Consider the following 6,523-nt stretch of genomic DNA (forward strand, 5'->3'; position numbering starts at 1 on the left):
ATTGGTTATGGTTTACTTCTCCATCAATGGTATAAGTTATCAATACTTGTCCATGCTAGACCTTCCCTATGGTAAAATATAAATAACGATACCCAGAATACTCTCGGGTGAAGTGCTACAATGGTATAATTATCTGTGCGCTTGTAGATTCCTTTTCATTCATATATCTTTATATTCTTTCTAGTGGCATAAAATGATAAAGAACTACTTAGTATCATTCTAGTAGTAATGTACTAACAAGCATCTCTTGCACCATCACTAGGGATGACAACCTAATAAAATAATGTTTGGAGATGTAGGTAATTAGTAGGTGGCTACTAAAACAAGTGACAAGTTAATAAATACCCACAAGCATTTCTAGCGCCGTTGCTAGGGAAGGTAGCTAGACAAAGGAAGTATTGATAAACTTATTCTTATTGATGTGATCAAGATAAACCACTGACCTCTTCTCAAACAGGCTTACCCTTGTTTTGTCTACTTGTGTTTCTTATGTAGGGTAATGTATGATCGGTTTTAACCTTCCGACAAACAACGTTGAAGATACTAAAGCATTAATCAAGAGAACTAGAGCCAAACTCAAGAAAGTCCTAGCTTTAGAATCAGAAGACAACCAGATAAGGTGAAGCTTAACACCTGAATTTGAAGCCATGGCTGACAAGACTCTTCATGAATTCTTTGCTCCAACCATTGCCAGCATCCGTATTGGACCTAATGTCAATGTTGGAGACAATGGATTTGAGCTCAAGCTAGCTCTCATCAACATGGTGCAAGCTAGCCAATTTTGTGGAAAGACACATGAAGATGCAAGTGCACATCTCCAACACTTTCTAGAGATCTGTAGCACTTTCACCATCAAAGGAGTAACCAAGAATTCCATTCTCACTTTGGGGAAGGTGAAGCAGTGGTTCTACGCCAACAAAGATAGAAATACTACATGGGATAACTGATCCACTGCCTTCCTAGCCAAGTTCTTTCCCACAGGCAAGACCAATGCTCTACGTGGGAGAATTTCAAGTTTTTAGCAACAACATGATGAATCTATCCCTGAGGCATGGGAACGCTTTCAAGATTACATTATAGAATGTCCTCATCATGGGATGTAAAATTGGCTACTCATGTAGACATTCTACCATGGGTTGATGAATAGTACCCTCGTGAGACTATGGACGCTACTGCTGGAGGTGCATTTCTATTAGTCACACTTCTAGCTATGATAGCTCTCATGGAGAAGATGGCCTCCAACCAAGGTTGGAATGAAGAATGAGTTTAGACCCACAAGAGGGGTGGAGGTATGCATCAACTCAAAGAGGTAGACATGCTATCTACCAAGATGGACCTGCTGATGAAGAAGCTCAAAGACCAAGCTAATGAGAAGAAAGAAGTCATGCACATTCATGATTCCCACATGACATGTGAAGAGTTTGGAAACACTAGGCATTCAGGGAACAACTGTGTTGAAACCCATGAGGATGTGAACTTCATCAACAACAACTACTATCATCCTTAACAAAATCAAGGATGAAACTAGCAACAGAGGCTGAACTACCAAAGTAACTACCAAGGTAACCCTCAAGGTAACAATTATAATAACTTCAATCAACCACCCTTAAGAGAATTAATTGCTAACCAATCTAGATTCATGGAAGGATTATCTAAGAAGGTAGCTACCAATGATAAAATTCTAGAAAACATAAGTAATAGAATGGATAGCTTTGCTTCTGCCATTAAGAACTAGCAAAGCTTTAAAAAATAATAGAATCACAAATAGCTCAGCTGGTGGCTGCTGTTCCTCCGTTTGACAAAGGTAAGATTCCGGGGTAACCGGAAAATCTAGAAACTGCAAATCTTGTTGATATTCACAATGCAGCTTACTACTACATGGAGCCATCGATGGGAAGGTGGATAGATTATTCACTACTCGACAAGAAAGGTGACCCTAGGAGACCTATCATCCCCATCGCCATTGGACCTCACATCTTCCAAGAAGCTATCTATGACTTCAGAGCAAGTGTCAACATCATGCCTAAGGTAATTTATGAGGAAATCCTAGGAGATCCTTTGTTGTACACAAATATGCATTTGCAGCTTGTAGATCAGTCACTATGCTACCCCAAGGGAGTTCTTGAAGATGCCATCATACGAGTAGGACAATCATATGTTCCTATAGACTTTGTGGTTTTAGAAATAGGTGGAGATGAAAGGGCACCCATCATCTTGGGCTGACCTTTCCTAAGCACCACAAAGGCCATCATCTACATGGACAGCACCAAGATCTGCTTCATAATCAAGGATGGAAAGGAGAAGTTTTCTTTCAAGAACCGCATCCTACAATCTCCTAGTCATCCACAAAAAGTATACCTACCAGAAGAAACAACAGTGACCAAGAAGAAAAACAATTGGAGGAGGAAGAACAAGACTAGGTAGTCACCAGAAGAATCAGTCAACATGATCAACACACTTAGATTAGAGTACGACCACCTCCTTGCTTCACCATTCCTTGCCAAGAAGGATGATCCTGGTGTATCGATGATCGAGTATACCATTGGACAAAGAATGTTCCACAAGACCTTCTGTGACATTGGATTGGGTGTCAACATAATGTCCAAGGTAACATATGAATATGTATTTGGTAACAAACCCTTGTACCCTACATATATGCAGTTGTAGATGGCGGACCAATCAATCCAATTCCTGGAAGCAATAGCAAAGGACGTTATGGTAAGAATACACAACCACTTTGCCCCTGTTGACTTCATGGTTTTGGACATGGGAGAAGAAGAAGATGATACACCCATCATCCTAGGAAGACCGTTCCTCAACACCACCAACGCGGTCATCTATGTCGGATTTGGACAAGTCCACTTCGAATTCCCTAGAGAAAATGTACATTGTTATTTCAATAGTTATACTACTTATGAGCAGCCAAAGAAGAACCACTCTAGGAGGAGACATCGATCATCCCAACGTCAAGGGAACCAACCCCTGTGGAATGAATGGGAGGAAGATATACAACCTAAAGAATTTATGAAAAAGGAACCTACACCGCCTAAGTCAAGCCCACCGGTCAAGCAGGTGTGGAAGGAGAAGGTGACATCATCAGAATCACAAGAGGTGCAACCATCTGGGTCTCCATCATAGAGATTGGATGATGCACCCGAAGAAAGAATAAGACTGGATTAAAGTCCTGTCCGGAGGACTTAAAAATCCGAACCCTCACCTTGAGGTAATATCGGTAGTTATCCATATTTATTTTTAGTATTGCATGAATTATTCTTACTTTAGCATATGCACTTTTCTATATTAGCATTGCATTAGTTAAAAATATATGCATACATCTAGTTACATTTCATATAAATAAAAATATAAAGTTTTATTACTACAGATCATCATCGCATAAGAAAATAAAATAAAAATATTATTGCATCCTTAAGCTCCATGTTAATAATTTTCATGGTGTAACAAGCCCAAGGAATATTCACCATGGTGGCATAAAATAAAATATATATGTACTGTGCCTACATATTTTCTTTCTTGCATATATCAAAAATAGAAAATCCAAAAATATTAGATAGACATCCTGTTAAAATTCTACCATTAGAAAATCTACCTGAACCCACAAGAACAAATCTCTGAATGGTTGATCGCTAACCCCCTATCTTAATTGAGCCACGAGTTTGTTCTTGTTGGAGTATTTTATAGGATGATTCACATGATCAAGAGCAAGTTCACTCAGTTGTCTTCATCTCACTCCACTCATGGATGAGGACATACGCCGACAAACCCGCTCTAAGAAAGATCAATCAACATCCAATAATCAACCACGACAACATCCAGCTTGGGGGAGGAGCATCCCTCGTGTATCTAGCTAAGTATTTCCTTCCTTTAGTTTTACTATTAGTAAGTTTGCTTTTATATTAGCTAAAGAAATAAAAAGATGCATAAGAAAATAAAAATTTATCTTAGCCAGTTATATATATATATTATAAGGTGTGATCTTAAAACTTGAAAACAAAATAAATAGTGTGTTTAGTTTTATTTCTAGTTTGATTTTTCTTAAAAAAAGAGAGAAAAGAGCTAAATAAATAAAAGAACTTTGAAGATAATCTCTTACAATGGAAATAATGAATAGTTGTTCTATTGTAATTCCTTTCAAGTACCTAGTTTTAGCCTTGTATTCTCCCAAGTTTTGGATAAGACTATTTTGATATAAGAATTTACTCTGAACTTGAAACTCATGGGTAGCATCTGCTTGACCTAAGTCTAGGTAATTGATGGATATGATATGAGAAGGTCTGAGCTGTTTTTTATCTTGTTCCGAGTGAAACTAAAGTTCCGGAGATTTATAGCCTAAATTCCTACCAAAGCCATATATGATATTTAGACTAGGAAAACTTCCACTGATATATGTTGCTTGCATTGCATTGAGTTTAGACAAGCTTTGTTGATCCTTATGAGAGGTTTGTCATGCTCTTAAAATCAAGATCATGTACACACCACCACATATGCACTACTCCTACACTAGGGGTAGTTGCAAAAATATGCCTTCCATCTAGATCCACTCAAAAATGTTTTACTCCTACATTAGGAGTAAACACCAAAAAAATTCTTGATAGGGTATCCACTAAATAAATGCTCCAAGTTCTTGTTGCTATCTCTCAAAAGTTTTGTTGTAGAAAAGAAGCATGGGGCCATGCAAAACTTATTCATAAAAAAAAGAAAGAAGAAAAAAAAGAGAAAGAGTATTGAAAAAATGGACAAGTGTCTAAGATATCTAAAACAATGGGTACTCAGATGCCTGCCAAAAAAAGAGAAGAAAGAAAGATGAATAAGATAGCCCATGTTTTCTTGCAAAGTTATTTTCAAATTCTAGAAAAAGAGATAAGTTTTCAAGGAGCATAGTAGATACACCATATATTCACACACATGCATATCTTGATTTGATTGTATGACTCAACTCTCTTTGGATCTGAGGTTTGACTTTATAATATATGTATTGCAAGTATGCTTTCTCATGCTTTTTCCACTCCTATAAGCTCCATATAAGCCATAGTTGTAGGAAAAGAAAGGCATAACATCATTATTGTCTTAGTGAGGATCCATAAATACCACATACATTGAGAGACTTGAGAGTGTCATACAATGGACGCTCTGAGTTTTATTTTGAAAACTTACAAAAACTCTAGAATAATGGTTGAGCAAAGAACTTGAGACATAGTGCTTGACTTGATCGTTCTATCTTTCGATTGCTCAAGATCTAAGTGAAGGCTAAGAAGCCCCATGGTTGAAGGTAATATGGGTAAGTTTGAAAGTTGGATCAATTCATTCTAATCCAAAGGACAATTCTTGTTTGAACGCATGTGTACTTTAAAGGTGTTGCTTTGATGTTTTCAAAACTCTAGATCAATTTTTGCTGAGTTTAGTTTTGCTAAGGGATAGAAAAGGTTAAGCTTGGGGGAGCTTGTTGGCGGTAGTTAACAACCATTATAAATCATCAAAGAAACATGCATAAGGGCATAAATATGATCACCAACAAAGGTCTAGGGGTTTAAACTAATAAATTCCACGAGTTTTGGTGAATCTATAGTTTCTACAGGGTTTAGCCAAAAAACCATCAAGGTGGACCTACATGTCAGATTTAATTGCGCTTATGCACTGCAAAACAAACACTAGAAGGTTCTAGAGGACACTAGAGAACACTATGCCAAGGTAGAGAGGCAGAGGCTGCCAGGTGAGGCTAGCCGACCCCACCTGTAGGCCGCCAAGCCTCTAGAGCCCACTATCAGCCTCTGCGTCGCAATGTCGGTTCTCCACCGCCTCCTAGGTCGCATCTATGCTGTTCCTTAAGTTGGTTTGATCCAAGGGCTCATGTTTGATGCTCTAGGCTATATATATCAGCCCCTGCCACCCCCTGAGGCATCAAGTCATTTGAGAAAATAGAATCCCTAATCATCGTCGGAGCTCCACCATATTTTAGGGCATAGCTAGTTAGGTTAGGTCTAGAGGGTGGCAAGAAGGCTTCACTTGGATTCCTAATCATATCAAGAGCGTGGTTTGGTATAATCCTTGTACCGACTCTCTTTTGTATCTCCATTATTTTTAAATGCTTGCTACAATTGTTATGACAATATTAGTATTCATCTTATTCATGTTCTTTGTTATAATGTTCATCGTCTACTTTGATTATATACTTAGTATAGCTAGTTTATCATTATGTTTATACATACGTTCATATAGCGCTCGCTCCAAAGTACATGGGGTGAGTGGTCGACATTATGTAAGCGTGGTGCTTATACGTTGTTTACCTGCGGATACACCCTATATTCTGGGCCATGTGGTAGATCATGGATGTGACACTCCTATTGAGTCCTTTGTAGTCCACTCCCTGATGTAGGTAGCGCGTAGGATCTGATTACGAAGGAAGATAAGCTCTGTTCTTACTATTCCCTAGTAATATCCCTTATGTGTAAATATAAAGATGATCTTAGCCATGATTACTAGGTGTAATTGCACTAATCAATGTATG

At 38.1% G+C, this 6,523-nt stretch overlaps 1 non-coding gene across 1 annotated transcript; it reads right to left on the reverse strand.

Annotated features, from left to right (window-relative positions):
- Window positions 1-990: 990 nt before the first annotated feature.
- Window positions 991-1,099, reverse strand: LOC136511081 (small nucleolar RNA R71). The gene has a single exon (XR_010772642.1). It is a non-coding gene; the product is annotated as a small nucleolar RNA R71 (small nucleolar RNA).
- Between the last annotated feature and the right edge of the window lie 5,424 nt (window positions 1,100-6,523).

This window comes from Miscanthus floridulus, chromosome 1, assembly GCF_019320115.1.
Source record: "Miscanthus floridulus cultivar M001 chromosome 1, ASM1932011v1, whole genome shotgun sequence".
NCBI lineage: Eukaryota > Viridiplantae > Streptophyta > Magnoliopsida > Poales > Poaceae > Miscanthus > Miscanthus floridulus.